Genomic DNA, 20400 nt, shown 5'->3' with positions numbered 1-20400 from the left:
CTCGGAACGTACGGGGGGTGCGTTCCTTGGATAAGACTGACGGCCGTCTCAGCCAATCAGGTTCCCCGATTCTGGTTATCGGTAACCTGATTGGCTGAAGCATCACCAAGGTGGGAGAAGACATCGAGGGACGTGGAAGGAGTAAGGTAAGTGCATTTTACAGGGCACAGCGGCGACAATGGGCACAGAGGCGACAAAGGGCACAGTGGCATCAATGGGCATAGTGGTGACAAAGGGCACAGTGGCATCAATGGGCACAGTGGTGACAATGGGCACAGTGGCAACAATTAAAGGGCACAGTGACAGGCAGAGTGGCAACAATGGGCACAGTGGTGACAATTAAAGGGCACAGTGGTGACAATTGGCACAGTGGCGACAATTGGCACAGTGGCGACAGTTGAGGGGCACAGTGGCTGCGTTTGATGGCATGGCACAGTGGTGACAATTGATGGCACAGTGGCTGTGTTCGATGGCATGGCACAGTGACTGCGTTTGATGGCATGGCACAGTGACTGCGTTTGATGGCATGGCACAGTGACTGCATTTGGCATGGCACAGTGGTGCGAATTGATGGCATAGTGACTGCATTTGATGGCATGGCACAGTGGTGATAATTGATGGCACAGTGGCTGAGTTTGATTGGCATGGCACAGTGGTGACAATTGATGGCACAGTGGCTGCGTTTGATGGCATGGCACAGTGGTGACAATTGATGGCACAGTGGCTGCGTTTGATGGCCTGGCACAGTGGCTGCGTTTGATGGCATGGCACAGTGGTGACAATTGATGGCACAGTGGCTGCATTTGATGGGCACAGTGAGGCTGCAATTTTTTTCTTTTTCTTTTTTTCGCCCCCCAAAAAAAATTTGAGCACCAGCCACCACTGGAGTATACTACCACTTTAACAGCTCAGCGGTAGGTTTCTTTGCCAATGTTTACAAAACGTGCAACAAATTCTTCAATCTGCATCCTGAGACAAAGTTATTTCTCCATTTGTTGCCGCCATTTTGCCTTTCCCACAGCACAACAAAGGTGAAGTCAAGCTGTCAATCAATGCTTATGCATCATACCTTTACCCTTCCGTGTCACTGCTCTCTGCTTATTTTGAGCACCAGCCGCCACTGCCCTGTCCTCATTCCATCCTGTCCCTCTGTCCTCATCCCATCCTGTCCCTCTGTCCTCATCCCACCCTGTCCCTCTGTCCTCATCCCACCCTGTCCCTCTGTCCTCATCCCACCCTGTCCCTCTGTCCTCATCCCACCCTGTCACTCTGTCCTCATCCCACCCTGTCACTCTGTCCTCATCCCACCCTGTCACTCTGTCCTCATCCCACCCTGTCACTCTGTCCTCATCCCACCCTGTCCCCCTGTCCTCATCCCACCCTGTCCCCCTGTCCTCATCCCACCCTGTCCCCCTGTCCTCATCCCACCCTGTCCCCCTGTCCTCATCCCACCCTGTCCCCCTGTCCTCATCCCACCCTGTCCCCCTGTCCTCATCCCACCCTGTCCCCCTGTCCTCATCCCACCCTGTCCCCCTGTCCTCATCCCACCCTGTCCCCCTGTACTCATCCCACCCTGTCCCCATCCCACCCTGTCCTCATCCCACCCTGTCCCCCTGTCCTCATCCCACCCTGTCCCTCTGTCCCCATCCCACCCTGTCCCTCTGTCCTCATCCCACCCTGTTTCCCAGTCCTCATCCCACCCTGTCCCTCTGTTCTCATCCCACCCTGTCCCCATCCTCATCCCACCCTGTCCCCCTGTACTCATCCCACCCTGTCCTCATCCCACCCTGTCCCCCTATCCTCATCCCACACTGTCCCTCTGTTCTCATCCCACCCTGTCCCTCTGTCCTCATCCCAACCTATCCCCCTGTCCTCATGCCACCCTTTCCCCCTGTCCTCATGCCACCCTGTCCCTGTGTCTTCATTCCACCCTGTCCCTGTGTCTTCATCCCACCCTATCCCCCTGTCCTCATCCCACCCTGTCCCTCTGTCCTCATCCCACCCGCCCCCCTGTCCTCATCCCATCCTGTCCCTCTGTCCTCATCCCATCTTGTCCCTCTGTCCTTATCCCACCCTGTCCATCTGTCCTCATCCCACCCTGTCCCTCTGTCCTCATCCCACCCTGTCCCTCTGTCCTTATCCCACCCTGTCCCCCTGTTCTCACCCCACCCTGTCCCCCTGTCCTGATCCCACCCTGTCCCCCTGTCCTCATTCCACCCTGTCCCCCTGTCCTCATTCCACCCTGTCCCCCTGTCCTCATTCCACCCTGTCCCCCTGTCCTCATCCCACCCTGTCCCCCTGTCCTCATCCCACCCTATCCCCCTGTCCCTCTGTCCTCATCCCACCCTGTCCCTCTGCCCTCATCCCACTTTGTGCCTCTATCCTCATCCCACCCTGCCCCTCTGTCCTCATCCAACTGCGTCCCCCTGTCCTCCTCCTATGAAAATTACAGGGTGGGTGTTAAAAAGGAAGGGGTGTAGTCTTGACAGGAAGGAGTGTGTCATATATAAAGTAGGGCAAGCGCGAGTTTCGTCAGGCCTAGGGCAGCACAAAACCTAAATACACCACTGCCTATAGCTGAAAAGTGCAGGCACACTATGAGTTAAGTCCAAGGAGGTGTATGAAATCTCCTGAACTTACCTCTATTATTTATATCTGACAGATTTATGTTTTTTCCAGAGCATACACTGAGACTTGGGGCTGTGAGAGAGAAGAGAGAGGCACACAGAGCAGCTATGTTTACCTCTGTACTGCCCATGCAGGGAAGCCTTTGGGGTTGATTTACTAAAGGTGATCAGATGGTGTGCTTGCACAGGTGCAGTTACACTCTGCAAGTACAATTGCTCCAGTGCTTAGTAAATATGGCAAAGCTCTCCATATTTCCAACATCCAATCGTGTGCAAGCAAAAATTATGTTTTTTTATTTTCCTATGCACCTGATTGGGTATTCCTTGTAATGTGAAAGGTTCCCTCATTTACCAAGCTTTGGAGCAACTGCACTTGCAGAGTGCAACTGCATCTGCACTATCTGCCTTTAGTAAATCAACCCCTTTGTATTTTGTGAAGGAGTTGACATGCAGCTCTGCATAGAAACCAATCAGCTAACAAGTTTTTTGTCAAAGCAATTGAGCAAGCTGAAGTTAGAAGCCGACTACCATGCACAGCTGCACCAGATTTTTGCACTCTCCGGTTTTAGTAAATCCACCGCATAGTATGCCTTCAAGTTTTACAAAGGAGCTGAAACGCTGGAATTTAGCTTTAAAACCTGCATGAGACATGACAATGTTAGAAAATCTGGGTTTGCCCAGTGATCTTCATTTCATAATTCTGAAGGACAGCATGTTTACGAATTTATCTGTAATGTCTTGGAAAAACAGAGAGAAAATCATTGAGCTTTCCCTAACATTAGAAAGTGTCTAGCCTCGTACACACGACCGAGGAACTCGACGGGCGAAACACATCGTTTTCCTCGTCGAGTTTCTTGTTAGGCTGTTGAGAAACTCGACAAGGCAAGTTTCTCCATTCCCGTCGAGGAAATAGAGAACTTGCTCTCTTTTTGGCTCGTCGAGTTTCTCGACAGTTTCCTCGACGAAAATGTACACACGATCGGTTTCCTCTGCAAAAAAATATTTCCCAGCAAGTTTCTTGCTGGTTTTTGCCGAGAAACTTGGTCGTGTGTACGAGGCCTTTGACAAATAAAGGATACATAGGGGTTGCTTTACTAAATGGAAAAAGACTGTGCACTTTGCAAAGCGCAGTTGAACTCTGCAAGTGCAGTTCCTCCAGAGCTTAGTAAATGAGCAGAAACTTGCTGACTTCCATCATCCAATTACGTGGAAGCAAAAATGCTCTTTTTTTTTTCCTTGCACGTAAGTAAAGTAAAGCCATACCTCATTTATGAAGCCCTGGAGCAACTGCACTTCTATAGGGCAACTGCACATTGCAAAGGGCACAGTCTATTTGCCTTTAGTAAATCAACTCCATAATGAGAACTATAGTCTCAGTCAGCACCCACAAATGCTGTAGTTACTGAGTGTGGCACAGCAAGTATTCCCTTATTCATTGCTTGTGTATACTGAGCTTTTGAGTTTATTGTGCCTGTTCTGCTTTGGTCATCAGGTAAACTTGGTAAAAAATGTAAAAATGACCAATTTTGATAAGGGAATAGGGTAAATTGTTTATTTTTTAAACAACTTTTTTTTTAACAACATCTGTGTGAAAATGAATACAAAATGCCAACAGAGTCAATGTTAATGTAGCGTAATCTTTTAGAAAGAGATATTTACAGCTATAAGATTTATTGATGATTTACAATATTTAAATAGCTACTATAAAACACATTAGGAGCACCAATGCTTACAGTTTTTGTATTGCAAACATATTAAATCAACATAATATTCTTCATACTGACATTTAACAAAGTGTCTTAATTTTATCTGAGTCTGATCAATTGCTGCATTTAGAATTTATATTCTAAAATTTAAAATAATTTGTTTAAATGCATGCTGATCTCCAGCAATGATTGATATAATTAATCAATAGCAATGCAATAACTACATTATATTTTAAGAGATTTGATAACAAACATATTGTAAAATCTTATGCAAACTACAATATATTGTATACACAGTATGCTTTACAGAAACTTGAGGTGCTATCAAGAGCATGGAGACATTGAGGCTCTTTAAAAAGAAAAAAAAAAAATGGAGAAAATAAAATAAAAACAAAAGTAGGGTTGTGTCCATTGTGACATTTCAGTTTGCGTGACATGAAAGTTAAAACCCGAGTGATTGGGAACTGATAACAGCTCCAATTTTTATTTTTATTTTCTGTTCTTCAGGAAAAAAAAAGCAAACTTGATGATTATCAAAGAGACACCTTACCCGAGGCAATAACCTTTCTTATAATGGTGCAACTATTGACTGAAATATTAAGAAATATATATGTCAGCATTTTGCCCTTCAATTGTATGATGAAACAGAATGTAGCTTCCCTTCTCTTTAAAAATTATTTTTGTAAAATAGATAATAATTGAGATTACCCCACTTTCTTTTACTGGCTAACTTATTGCTACAGGACTCCAGGCAATTTAATTATGTTCCCTTAGTTTTTAGATAAGAGAAGATACAGTCGTAAAGTAAAATAATTACAAAAATGCATGCAATTCAATTTTTACATTTTCAGCTTTTTACAAATGTACAGCCACACAGCTAGTATATATAAATATGGATGAAAGAAACTTTATCTGTCAAATAGTTTTGATAACTTTTTGTGAATACATAAAACTGTAATAACAAACAAGATATTCAATGTTCACGCTAATTCACTTAAAGTGGAGTTTGTCTGTGCTGCATGCTCTAATCTCATAGTGTTCAGAATGGACACTTTTTATTTAATTTGTTGCTTGTAAATACCTTTATTTTGTTTATTTTGTAGTCCTTCATTACTTCCTCCTCCTTATTTGCCTAGGCTATTTGCAAGGGTTTCTGGGATAGGCATCATGTTTCCCAGTAGTCCTTGCAAACCTGACTGAAACCTATTACATTGCTTGTGCACTGAGCATGTGTGAGATATGCAAAGCTGAAATCCAGGAAGTCATACAGTCTGGCTTCATGATGCCCACACTTAAGATGGCCACGGTCTATTTCTAGATTATAAACTATTTAAATGCTGTAACAACCTAACAAAACGGACCTTAGTTTACAGACCAACTTTACTAGAATACATTAAGCTTGTGTATTACAGGGGTATTTATATTTAAAAAGTGAAATTGTGGGTGGAACTCCCCTTTAAGCATGTTTATGTTCAAAGTGAATTTCACAACATTTAGTAAATGATGTGAAACAAAATGCAATATCCCTTTCATAGAATATACAATTACAGTATGTGCAAGGGAAATGAAAAAAAAAGGGGGATTTGCATGATTGGATGTTTTTAAATAGATAAGTTCACCTTTTAAAAAATAAAAATAAATGCACATCTTTTAGTAGGTAAAAATGCGCATTTAATATTTTTTTATTTTTTTTATTGGGAGCCTGGAAAGCATTGGACTCACAATCAGCAGATTGTGGATGCAATGCAGGGTTCTTGCAGACTCTGTCCCGGATTCACAAAGCACTTACGCCGACGTATCTCGAGATACGCCGCGTAAGTCTATCTATGCGCCGTCGTATCTATGCGCCGTGCCCACAATCTGAGATACGCGTAACTTTTTTACGCCGGCGTATCGTGGGCGCATATTTACGCTGGCCGCAAGGGGCGCTCCCATTGCACATATGCAAATGAGGGAGATACGCCGATTCACAAACTTACTTGCGCCCGGCGCATAATATACACGGTTTGCGTAAGGCGTACATCCGGCGTAAAGTTATTCCACATATAGGAGGCGCAACTCATGCAAAGGTATAAACCAGGGAACAGAGCCGTCGTATTTTATGTCGTTTGCGTAGTATGTAATTAGGGCTGGGCGTAGGTTACATTCACGTCATAGGCAGGGATCCGGCATATCTTAGGGAGTAGTTCCGACGTGATTCTGTGCATGCACACTGGGTTGCTTCCACGGGACGGTGCATGCCCCGTACGTTATTTGTATCTTTATGACGCTCAGTCCATCATTTACATGGGGTCACGCCTCATTAGCATGGCTCACGCCCACTTCCACCTACGCTGGCTTACGAGGAAATCCAGCGAGTGCTTTGTAAATCCAGTGCTTGCATCTGTGCGCTGCGTCGGCCTAGCGTATATTAGATACGCTATGCCCGCATAAATATGCGCCGATGTATGTGAATCCGGGCCTCTGTGTGTAAGCTGTCTGGCTGTATATCATATGGCGAAGCAGTTACACACTAACAGGATGCATCAATGAACTACCACAGGGCTCAACAGTGCCGTGGTAATTCACTGAGAACTACAACCTGACAGCTGCAAAGGCTGCCGGACCTTGTAGTTTTCCATTCACAGAACTCTGTGAATGAATGACATGGCCGGAAGGGCAGGGCCCCACACTACCAATTTATTTGCGTATTGTGATAGAAAGCACCCCAAACTTATCCTTTAACTACTTGTCGACCGCCCACCGTCGTTATACGTCCTCACTTTAGAGATGAATATCTCGGTAACGGCAGCAGCTGCTGCCACAATCAAGATATTCATCTCTTCTGTGGGCGGCCATGTTAACGATAATGGCGGTCTCCGCGGCGGATTCGCCGCGAGATCGCCGTTATCGGTGGCGGGAGAGGACCCCCCCCCTCCCGCCGCTCTCCCGCGCCCTCCGCCGCTTACCGTAGCCGTCGGTAGCGGCGGAGGAGATCGCGACCATCCGGCAGCTGAGCGGGTACGAGACTGAAGGAAAAATCTCCTTCGCCCGTCCCCATAGCTCCGCTGGGCGGAAGTGACGTCAAAACGTCAGTCCCGCCCAGCGTCTTAAAGAAACATTTTTTTTTTTTTGTCATTTGAAAAAATGACATTTCCAAATTTTTTTTTTTTTTTTTGCATTTAAGCCCAAATATGAGATCTGAGGTCTTTTCGACCCCAGATCTCATATTTAAGAGGACCTGTCATGCTTTTTTCTATTACAAGGGATGTTTACATTCCTTGTAATAGGAATAAAAGTGATAATTTTTTTTTTTTTTTTTCAGTGTTAAAAATTCTAAAATGAATAAAAATAAATGCGAAAAGCAAAAAAAAAATGTTTTTAAAGCGCCCCGTCCCAACGAGCTCGCGCGTAGAAGCGAACGTATACGCGAGTAGCGCCGACATATGAAAACGGTATTCAAACCACACAAGTGAGGTATCGCCGCGATCGTTAGAGTGAGAGCATTAATTTTAGCCTTAGGCCTACTCTGTAACTCAAAAAATGCAACCTGTAGAATTTTTTAAACGTCGCCTATCAAGATTTTTAAGGGTAAAAGTTTGACGCCATGCCACGAGCGGGCGCAATTTTTAAGCGTGACATGTTGGGTATCATTTTATTCGGCGTAACATTATCTTTCACAATATATAAAAAAATTGGGCCAAATTTATTGTTGTCTTATTTTTTCATTTAAAAAAGTGAATTTTTTCCAAAAAAAGTGCGCTTGTAAGACCGCTGCGCAAATACGGTGTGACAAAAAGTATTGCAATGACTTCCATTTTATTCTCTAGGGTGTTAGAAAAAAAATATATATAATGTTTGGGGGTTTTAAGTAATTTTCTAGCAAAAAAAATGGTTTTGTCTCGTAAACACCGACTCTGAAAAACAGGCCTGGGGCTAAAGTGGTTAAAGTATTACTAAACCCAGTACCCTTCTTTCACTATATCTGGTCTCCCACAGTACACAGAACATGGAAATGCAATTATTTTAGTGCTAAATATCTTTTCTCATCAGCAGTATATAGCTTGTTTGAGGAGTTTTTATTCTACTCTGACTGTCCTATGAGGCTGTAGAACCCATGACCCTCTGTCTAGACAGTGTGGATTGGCCCAGTGTTGATCATATGCACCTTCCCAAGAAAAAAAAACTCTAGCAATACACACCAAACTGATCATGTGCAGAAATTATCTATCGGGAGATGGATTGGGGACAGTGGAAGTTGGGGAGGATCAGAGAAGATGGGAACAAACAGCCTTTTTACACCTGATTAACCGCTTAGGTCCGACAGCGAGTATAACAAGCATGCTTTACTGCATAAATAGATTGATTTTACTGTTGTGGGTTTAGTAACACTTTAAGTATTTAGGTTAGCATAATGTTCACTAAGCTCAGTAAAAATTCACTTTGCAAAAAGAAAGTTACATTACTAGCATTATTACTTGTTGATGACTGAACTGAGCACAGTGCGGCTTAATGCTCAACATTAAAAATGAAAAATTCCTTCAAATACTATGTTTGGGGGATATCTTAAACCTGCACATGAAGTGGCACATCTGTACGATGTACTTCTGCAAAAGTGACAAAAAAACCTATGGCATCCAAATAAAATTTCTGATCCAAACTCTGGTATGTTTGTAAACAAAGCAGCCTTGCAATTCCAGGTGATGCCATTAACCACATACAGTATGGAAATGACTAGGGATGAGCTTTATGTTTGAGTCGAACAGGAGTTGGCTGACAATTTAAGGGTGTTCGCGGCAAATTTTCGAAAAGCCGCGGAACACCCTTTAAAAGTCTATGGGAGAAATCAAAAGTGTTAATTTTAAAGGTTAATATGCAAGTTATTGTCATAAAAAGTGTTTGGGGGCCCGGGTCCTGCCCCAGGGGACATGTATCAATGCAAAAAAAAGTTTTAAAAACTGAATTTTTTCAGGAGCAGTGATTTTAAAAATGCTTAAAGTGAAACAATAAAAGTGAAATATTCCTTTAAATTTTGTACCTGGGGGCGGTGTCTAAAGTATGCATGTAAAGTAGTGCATGTTTTCCATGTTTAGAACTGTCCCTGCACAAAATGTCATTTCTGAAGGGAAAAGGTCATTTAAAAATGTCATGAATTGTCGGTCCCGGCAATACAGAGAAAAGTAATTAAAAAAATTACAGGAGTCCCCCCAGTCCATTACCAGGCCCTTCAGGTCTGGTATGGATATTAAGGGGAACCCCGCGTAATTTAAAAAAAAGTGGTGTGGGGTTCCCCCAAAAAATCCATACCAGACCCTTCAGGTCTGGTATGGATTTTAAGGGGAACTCCGCGCTAAAATAAAAAAAAAATGACGTGGGGTTTCCCCAAAAATCCATACCATACCCTTATCCGAGCACGCAACCTGGCAGGCTGCAGAAAAAGAGGGGGGACGAGAGAGCGCCCCCTCCTGAACCATACCAGGCCACATGCCCTGAACATGGGGAGGATGCTTTTGGAGTCTGTGCCCCCCAAAGCACCTTGACCCCATGTTGATGGGGACAAGGGCCTCATCCCCACAACCCTGTGCCCGGTGGTTGTGGGGGTCTGCAGGCGGGGGGCTTATCGTAATCTGGAAGTGAATTGGTAACGGGTACATTGTACATCTACCATTTCACAACAAAAGTGTCAAAAAAGGTAAAAAAACACACAGACAGTTTGGGAAATGTCCTTTAACCCCTTCCATACAGGGCATTTTCAGCCCCTTCCTGCCCAGACCAATTTTTAGTTTTCAGCGCTGTTGCACTTTGAATGACAATTGCGTGGTCATGCAACACTATACCCAAACTAAATTTTTATGTTTTTTTCCCCCCACAAATAGAGCTTTCGTTTGGTGGTATTTGATCATCTCTGCGGTTTTTATTTTTTGCGCTATAAAGAAAAGAAGAGCGACGATTTTTTTTAAAAACACAATATTTTTTACTTTTCTATTTAATAAATATCACAATTTTTTTTAAAAAAATTTTTTTTTTCCTCAGTTTAGGCCGATACGTATTCTTCTACATATTTTTGGTAAAAAAAAAAAAATCGCAATAATCGTATATTGATTGGTTTGCGCAAAAGTTATAGCGTCTACAAAGTAGGTGATAGATTTATGGCATTTTTATTTTATTAATTTTTTTACTAGTATCTGCGATTTTTTATTGTGACCGTGACATTGCGGCGAACACATCGGTCACTTTTGACACGTTTTTGGGACCATTCACATTTATACAGTGATTAGTGCTATAAATATGCACTGATTACTGTGTAAATGTGACTGGCAGGGAAGGGGTTAACGCTAGGGGTCACTGAAGGGGTTAAAATGTTCCCTAAAGTGTGTTCTAACTGTAGGGGGGAGGGGACTCACAAGGGCAGGAGACCGATGTGTGTTCCTCTGTACTGGGAACACAGCATTGGTCCCCTCACCTCTGACAGGAGGTGGATCTGTGTGTTTACACACACAGATCCACACTCCTGCCGTGATCACCGGCAATCGCAGGTGCCCGGCGGCAATCGCGGCCGCCCGGTGGCAATCGCGGCCACCGGGCACGTGTGCTGGGTCACGAGCGGTGCCGTGGGCAGAAAAATTGGGCCTTTGTTGGTGGTGGTGGTTGTGCTGGTGCCACAACTCTGTAAGCCCTCACAGCTACTCTTGGTGGGCATAGGAATGGGCCCTGCTGTGAAATATTAGATCAAGAATTGTAATTACATGCCCCTGTTGAACAGGAGCATAAAAATTGGGCCTTTGGTTGTTGTGCTGGTGCCACAACACTGCAACCCCTCACAGATACTATAGTTGGAGTGCAGGAATCAGCCTGTTGCAAAGTATTACATCAAACATTTTAATTACACGCCCATGCTAAACAGGGGCAGAAAAATTGGGCCTTAGGCACTGGTCCTGGTGCCACAACACTGCAACCCCTCACAGATACTCTAGTTGGAGTGCAGGAATAAGCCCGCTGCAAAGTATTGCATCAAAAATTGTAATTACATGCCCCTGTTAAACAGGGGCAGAAAAGATGGGCCTTAGGCACTGGTGCTGGTGCCACAACACTGCAACCCCTCACAGATACTCTAGTTGGAGCGCAGGAACGAGCCTGCTGCCAAGTATTATGTTTAACAGGGGCAGAAAAATTGGGCCTTAGCCACTGTGGCTTTGGCCAATTATGGCTCAGGGGGATTAGTACACGCCCCACACTATAAAAGGCAGCCTGCACGGCGGCCTCGTGTAGTGTGTTCCGGCTTTGTGAAAGAGAGGAGCAGTCAGACAGTTAGAGAGATAGATAGATAGAGACACAGGGCCAGATCCTCAAAAGGGATACGCCGGCGTATCTACTGATACGCCGTCGTATCCCTGTTTCTATCTTTGGAACTGATCCACAGAATCAGTTTCCAATAGATAGGCAGAAGATCTGACATGTGTAAGGGACTTACACTGTCGGATCTTAGGATGCAGTACCTCGGCCGCCGCTGGGGGGCATTTCTCGTCGAAATGCCACTTCGGGTATGCAAATTAGCACTTACGGAGATCCACGAAGCTTTTACGCTTCGTTTTTTCTCCGTAAGTATTAGTTTGCAAACGCAAAATTAGGGCTGCTTTTACAAAGTGTAAACTGTTTACACCTTGTAAAAGTAGACCCTTCTTTCCCGCGACGCTGTTATTTTTTTTTTTTATTTTTTTTTTTCCCGCCGTATCTTTTTTTTCCCGACGCAACTTTTTTTACCCGGCGCGATTCACAAAACTCGGCGTAACGTAATTTCGCGCAATGCACGTCGGGAAAATGACGTCGGGAGCATGCGCAGTACGTCCGGCGCGGGAGCGCGCCTAATTTAAATGGGACTCGCCCCATTAAATTAGGAACGTCTTGCGCCGGACGGATTTAAGTTACACCGCTGCAAATTTCCAGGTAAGTGCTTTGTGGATCGGGCACTAACTTGGGAAATTTGCAGCGGTGTAACTTAAATGGGAAAAGTTAAGTTACGCCATCTGGCTGTGGATCTGGCCCACAGTGTCTTTTCTACCAGATAGATAGATAGATAGATAGATAGATAGATAGATAGATAGATAGATAGATAGATAGATAGGAGCAGGAAGGCTAGTCAGTATAGTTAAATTTACAGTTTGTAGAGTATATATTCACATCCCTAGGAGTTGTAAATATATTTATAAAGTGTATAGCATAGCTAGCTCTGCTATTAGTATTTGTCAGGCAGGAGATTGTGCTTGATGCAGTGCTCTAACGTGTTGTATTGCCTGCATTAGGGTTTAGCTTAAACATAGTACTCCGTGTTAGTCAACGTGTGCTAGTTAATTGCACATACACACATTACCTGTTACTGCACGTGTGCTATTTATTTGCACAGAAACGCAGTCGCTCTTACTGCGCGTGTGCTGTTTAATGGCAACTAAACGCAGTTGGTGTAACTGCGCGTGTGCTGTTACATAGCAACTAAACGCAGTTGGTGTCACTGCGTGTGTGCTGTTACATAGCACCTGAACGCAGTCGCTCTTACTGCGCGTGTGCTGTTTAATAGCAAATAAACACAGTTGGTGTCACTGCGCGTGTGCTGTTACATAGCACCTGAACGCAGTCGCTCTTACTGCGCGTGTGCTGTTTAATAGCAACTAAACGCAGTTGGTGTCACTGCGCGTGTGCTATTACATAGCACCTGAACGCAGTTGGTGTCACTGCGAGTGTGCTGTTACATAGCACCTGAACGCAGTTGGTGTCACTGCGCGTGTGCTGTTACATAGCACCTGAACGCAGTCGCTCTTACTGCGCGTGTGCTGTTTAATAGCAACTAAACGCAGTTGGTGTCACTGCGCGTGTGCTGTTACATAGCACTTGAACGCAGTTGGTGTCACTGCACGTTTGCTGTTTCATAGCACCTAAACGCAGTTGTTGTCACTGCGTGTGTGCTGTTACATAGCACCTGAACGCAGTTGGTGTCACTGCACGTTTGCTGTTTCATAGCACCTGAACGCAGTTGTTGTCACTGCGCGTGAGCTGTTACATAGCAGCTGAACGCATTAATATGTCTGGAAGGACAACAAAGAGAGGCAGAGAGTCACAAGGGCAAGCAGGCTCTGCATATAGAGGTAACGCTGGTGGTGGATGTGGTGCATCCTCTTCAGCATGTGGCCGTGGCCGTTCGTCCTTTTCGGGAGCTGGCCGTATTGAGCCTCAACATGCAGAGAAATTAGTGGAGTGGATGACCAAGCCGTCCTCATCCTCCTCATCCTCTCTCACACAGACTGATCGTAGCTTGTCTGGCAAAGCAGCTGCCAAGGCGTCCTCTTCCCTCTGCACAATGGCATCACACAATCCTTCCCTAGTCCCACCATGTCCTCCTGAGGAGTCCCCCGAACTGTTTCAACACAGTGTTGGGTACATGCTGCAGGAAGATGCGCAGCGTTTTGAAGGCTCCGATGACGGAACACAGATAGAGGAAGGCATTGATGTGAGCCCAGGGAGAGCTGGTGGCCGAGAGGGACAGCAATCTGGCAGTGATGTTCCCCCAGCTGGAGTATGCTGCCAGGTTGTCGACAGTGATGAGGAGGGAGGGGATGATGAGGTCACTGACTCTACCTGGGTGCCTGATAGGAGAGAGGAGGAGGAAGAGGAGGAGGAGGAGGACGAGGCACAGGCACATCTCCAAAGAGGCAGGATGCCCTCCAGGGGTCAGCATAAGGGCAGCACACCAACTGCATTACGTGGCACATCTTCGCTTGTGCATGGCGCTGCTGTGTCTCAATGGTACAGCAAAAGTTCTTTGGTGTGGGCCTTTTTTGAAACATGTCCATCAGATTGTACCTTTGCTGTTTGCAACATATGTCTCAAGCGTATCTCGCGTGGCCAAAACATCACCCGCTTGGGCACCACATGCTTGTCCAGACATATGTCGACCTGCCATGCAGCTCGTTGGCAAGCATACCAGAAAGACCCACACCAAAGACCAAAGCGGACCTCCCCTTGCCCTTCTGTGACCTCCAACCCCACTAGACCCCCAGTCCTCTCTGAAGCCTGCACTAAAGTTGTAGAAATAGGTGTGTCACAACGTAGTAGTGGTAGTACATGTGGGCAATCTACTGATAGTACCAGACAAATTTCCCTGCCCCAGCTGCTGTAGCGCCGAAAGAAGTACACTCCCAGCCATTCTCATGCCCAGCGGTTGAATGCTAGCTTATCAAAATTGCTAGCACTTCAACTGCTACCTTTTCAGTTGGTAGATTCTGCCCCCTACCGTGAGTTTGTGGAATGTGCAGTACCTCAGTGGCAAGTTCCCAAACGCTACTTTTTCTCACGGAAGGCGATTCCGGCTCTCTACCGGCATGTGGAATGCAATGTCCATGCCTCGCTGGACAGGGCGGTCAGTGGTAAGGTGCATCTTACCGCTGACTCATGGTCCAGCAGGCATGGACAGGGACGTTACCTGTCTTTTACGGCCCATTGGGTGACTCTGCTGGCAGCTGGGAAGAACGCAGGGCAAGGTACAGTAGTTTTGGAGGTTGTTCCGCCACCATGCCTCCAAAACACTACTACTGCTTGTGACACACCTCTCCCCTCCACCCCCTCCTCTTCTTCCTCCGTGGCCTCTTCCTGTGGTGATGTTTCCTCAGAACCAGCCGTGCTCCGTAGGCGTACGAGGGGCTACGCAGGAATGCAGGCCAAGAGATGCCATGCGGTGCTAGAACTGGTGTGCTTGGGAGACAGGGGCCACACTGGGGAAGGGGTTCTTTCAGCTCTGCAGGGGCAGGCTCAGAGGTGGTTGACGCCACACCAGCTGAAGCCTGGAATGGTGGTCAGCGATAATGGCAACAACCTCCTCTCTGCCCTGCGACAGCGAAAACTCACCCATGTGCCCTGTTTTGCGCATGTTCTCAATTTGGTGGTGCAGCGGTTCTTGGGCAGGTTCCCGGGCTTACAGGATGTCCTGAAGCAGGCCAGGAAAGTCTGTGTGCATTTCCGGAGGTCATATAATGCCACTGCTCGGCTGACAGACCTCCAGAGGGAATACAACCTGCCCAAGAACCGCCTAATCTGTGACATGCCCACCAGATGGAACTCTACGTTGGCCATGCTGCAGCGGCTGCACACGCAGCAGAGGGCCATCAATGAGTACCTGTGCCAATATGGCAGCAGAACTGGGTCAGGGGAGCTTGGTTTTTTTTCACCATGCCAGTGGGCCTTGATCAGGGATGCATGCACTGTCCTGTCACCATTTGAGGAGGCCACGAGGATGGTGAGCAGTGACAGTGCATGCATCAGTGAGACTGTCCCGCTTATTCACATGTTGGAGCACACCCTACGTGGAATAATGGACAGGGCCCTTGAGGCAGAACAGAGGGAGGAAGAGGAGGACTTCCTTACCTCTCAAGGCCCCCTTTATCCAGACACTGTTTCTGCTTGCCCACCTAGCACACAGGAAGAGGAGGAGGAGGATGAGGAGGAGGAGGATGATTGTATCAGCAGCATGGAGGTGGAGCCTAGCACTCAGCATCAACAGCAGCAGTCTTCAAGGGATCATTTACAGTCCCAAGGAACACGTGTACTTTTACGTGGCTGGGATGAGGTGGCTGTGGATCCTGTCGTCCTCAGTGACCCAGAGGACTGTGCCCCGAATGCCTCTGCATACGCTGCTTGGCCTCCCTGATCCTGCAAAGCCTACGTAAGGATCCTTGTGTACGTGCTATCAAGGAGAGGGATCATTACTGGCTGGCAACTCTCCTTGATCCACATTACAAGAGTAAGGTTGCGGACCTTATAGGGCCATTGCAGAGGGAGCAGAAAATTAAACTTCTGTGGGAGGCCTTCCAGAAGGGTCTGTGCAATGCGTTTCCAGAACCGGGGGGATTGCCAAAACCTGGCCCTGGACAACATGTTGCTGAGGCTTCAGTGAGTCACAGAAGGAGCAGTGGAGAAGGTGGCCGTCTGACCGATGCGTTCAGACAATTTTTTAGTCCGCAGCCCCAAGGTCTGACCGGTTCCAGCAACCATTGCCAGCGTCTGGTTTACATGGGCCGGGAATACCTAGGGGCAAGATCCGACTTGGACACCTTCCCCACCGAAAATCCTCTGGCTTACTGGATCTTGAGGATGGATCACTGGCCAGAGCTTGCACAGTACACAATTGAGCTACTAGCTTGCCCTGCATCCAGTGTTCTTTCAGAACGCACATTCAGTGCTGCTGGAGGCTTTGTGACCGATCACAGGGTGCGCCTCTCCACCGACTCTGTTGATCGACTGACCTTCATCAAAATGAATCAGGCTTGGATCAAGACCAGCTACCAAGCACCTGATGCTGATGTTACTGAATAATAATTTTTTGTTGAAATGTCAGATCCCTTTGAGACTGCGTATGCTGATGCTGAGTGACTGTCCTGTTATGCTGCTGATGGAATATCCTTCTCCTCCTCACTTTTCTTGCTGATAGCTAGTAAGAAATTTTGTGTTTCTGGGCTCCGCCACCAGTGCCTAAGGCCTTATTTGTGTGCCCCTGTGTAACAGGGGCGTCTGATAACAATTTTTGATGCAATACTTTGCACGTGGCTCCTTGTTGTGCTCCAATTACAGTTATTGGGAGCGGTTGCAGTGTTGTGTTGTACCTAAGGCCCAATTTTTCTGCCCCTGTTTAACAGGGGCGCCTAATAACAATTTTTGATGCAATACTTTGCACGTGGCTCTTTGTTGCGCTCCAATTACAGTTATTGGGAGGGGTTGCAGTGTTTTGTTGTGCCTAAGGACAAATTTTTCTGCCCCTGTTAAACAGGGGCGCCTAATAACAATTTTTGATGCAATACTTTGCACGTGGCTCCTTGTTGTGCTCCAATTACAGTTATTGGGATGGTGTCAGGAACGTTACTTACCGAGGCCGAGATGCCAAGGGCGGCTCACCTTTGCGACTCGATGCGATCCACCCGCTGGGGTTTGAGACAGAGGGAAGGACGCACTAAGAGGCACCGGGTCCAGTGGCAGGAGGGAATCCAAGGTGGACCGGGAACTGGATAGCCGAAGCTCACTGGAGGCTGTTCAGAAGCACACAGGAAATAGTCCAAACAGAAGGTGCTCAAACAGGTACAAGGCTGAAGAATAATCCAGAGAACAAGCCGAGGTCAAGGGGTTGAGAAGTCAGATAGTCCAAAGTTCAAGCCGGGGTCACAGGGTTGAGGAGAGCAGCAATCCAGAGAGCAAGCCAAAGGTCAGGTAAAACAGGATATCCACAGATAAGGTTTCCAGTAGCAAATACTCCAAACACTGACAATGAACCAGCAATTTGCAAGGAGGAAGGGGCTGGCTTAAATAGGCCGCTCAGGCCACTGATTGGTCCAAAGTAGCACGAGTTCAGAACCAGGCTCCGACGGACAGCAAGAAGAATATCACTGAGCAGTGGCTCAGAGGCAAAGACCTGGACCAGCAACGGAGAGGCCCTGGGTTCAATTCCACCCAGAGCCAACTGGGGGACGACCACGCCTCGCTGTCTGTTTGGCACGGTAGCGATCGTGACAGAGGGGTTGCAGTGTTGTGTTATTTAACCACTTCCTTACCGCGTCATTGTGAAATGACGGCGTCAGGAACCCCTCCTCGATCCAGGAGGACGTCATATGACGTCCTGGGCTTTCCGGGTGGATATCTGAATGATGCCTGCAGCGAGAGGCATCATTCAGAAATCCTTCTCTCCTGCCGGCGATTCTGCACAACGTAAGAACGATCGTAGCGGCGATTCCGCCGCTAGATCGTTCTTACAGGCGGCGGGAGGGGACATCCCCCCCTCCCGCCGCCATCCGGTGCTTCTCCGGGCTCTCCCGTGCTATCGGGGGCCCGGAGAACGAATTGTCCGGGGCTGCCAGGAAGCATAGAGATGACTGGTGACCAGATGGTCACCAGTCATCTCTATGACCGTCGGAGGACCCGGGCGCGATGTGATGACGTCACGCCCGGGTCCCCGTAAGTAAAAAAAGCCGCAATTGCGGCTGCTAAGCAACCACAAGCATGAGATCGGTGAATTTTTTTTTCACCGATTTCATGCTTTCCAGCCTGGAGGAGAGATGTGGGGTCTTATTGACCCTGCATCTCTCCATAAAGAGTACCTGTCACACACATTCCTATTACAAGGGATGTTTACATTCCTTGTAATAGGAATAAAAGTGATAATAAAAAAATAAAATAAAAAAAAAAGTGTAAAAAAATAAATAAATATGTAAAAAAAAAAAAAGAAATAACAAATTTTTTTTTTAACGCCCCTGTCCCCAGTAGCTCGCGCGCAGAAGTGAACGCACACGCAAGTCACGCCGACATATGTAAACACCGTTAAAACCACATATGTGAGGTATCGCCGCGTGCGTTAGAGTGCGAGCAACAATTCTAGCACTAGATCTCCTCTGTAAATCTAAACTGGTAACCTGTAAAAAAAATTCAAAACGTTGCCTATGGAGATTTTTAAGTACCGAAGTTTGGCGCCATTCCATGAGTGTGCGCAATTTTAAAGCGTGACATGTTAGGTATCTATTTACTCGGTGTAACATCATCTTTCATATTTTACAAAAAAATTGGGCTAACTTTACTGTTTTGTTATTTTTTTTAATTCATGAAACAATTTTTTTCCAAAAAAAAGGCGTTTGAAAAATTATTGCGCAAATGGCGTGCAAGATAAAACGCTTCAATGACCGTCGTTTTATTCCCTAGGGTGTCTGCTAAAAAAACATATATAATGTTTGGGGGTTCTGTGTAATTTTCTAGCAAAAAAATATGATTTGTACATGTAGGAGAGAAGTGCCAGAATAGGCCTGGTATGGATGGGTGTATAACTGCCCTGTATGGAAGTGGTTAAAGACATTTTTCATTTTTTTTTTCACTTTAAGCATCAGCTTTTTTTTCCATTGATACATGTTCCCTGGGGCAAGACCCGGGTTCTGAAAGACGTTTTCCAACATTGTATTGAATATTGGTTTTTAAAATGAGCGTTTTTGAATTCGAACGTTCGAGTCCCATAGACTTCAATGGGGTTCTAAATGTTCTAAATGTTCGCGCGAACCCGCGGTCTGTTCGAACGTATATGGTATGTTAGGCTCATCCCTACTTAGCAACATGTTGTCCAGGACCAGGATTTTGTAACCCCCCAGTCTCTGGGAACGCGTTGCACAGACCTTTCTGCAAGGCCTCCCCGAAGATGTTTCATCTTCTGCTCCCTCTGCGCTGGCAAGAAAAGGTCCGCAACCTTATTTTTGTAACATGGATCAAGGAGAGTTGCCAGCCAGTAATGATCCCTCTCCTTGATAGCACAAATACGAGGATCCTTCCGCAGGCTTTGCAGGATCAGGGAGGCCATACAACGTAGGTTTGCTGAGGCATTCGGTGCAGAGTCCTCTGGGTCACTGAGGACGACATGATCCGCAGCCACCTCATCCCAGCCACGTACAAGTCCATGGGTTCCTTGGGACTGTAATTGATCCCTTGAAGACTGCTGCTAATGCTGAGTGCTAGGCTCCACCTCCATGCTGACACAATCCTCCTCCTCCTCTTCCTGTGTGATAGGCGGGCATCAGTGTACCGATAATAGATTGCCCGCATGTACTAGGCTGTGACACACCTAATTCTACACCTTCAGTCCTATCAGTGCAAGCTTCAGAGAGGACTGAGGGTATAGTGGGGTTGGAGATCCCAGCTAATGAGGAGCAAGGGGAGGTCCGCTTTGTTCTTTGGTGTGGGTCTGTGAGGTATGCTTGCCAACGAACTGCATGGCAGGTTGACATATGTCTGGTCAAGCATGTGGTGCCCAAGCGGGTGATGTTTTGGCCACGCGTGATACGCTTGAGACATATGTTGCAAATAGCAGCGGTGCGATCTGATGCACTTGTCTCAAAAAAGGCCCACACCAAAGAACTTTTGGAATAATGCTGAGAGACAGCAGCGCCCTGCACATGCGTAGCTCTGCATTGTGATGCAGTCGGTGTGCTGCCCTTAAGCTGGCCCCTGAAGGGAATCCTGCCTCATTGGAGATGTGCCTGTGCCTCCTCCTCCTCCTCCTCCTCTCTCCTATCAGGCACCAACGT

The sequence above is a fragment of the Rana temporaria genome, chromosome 1 (assembly GCF_905171775.1).
Source record: "Rana temporaria chromosome 1, aRanTem1.1, whole genome shotgun sequence".
NCBI lineage: Eukaryota > Metazoa > Chordata > Amphibia > Anura > Ranidae > Rana > Rana temporaria.
Note: the sequence above shows the minus strand (reverse complement) of the source record.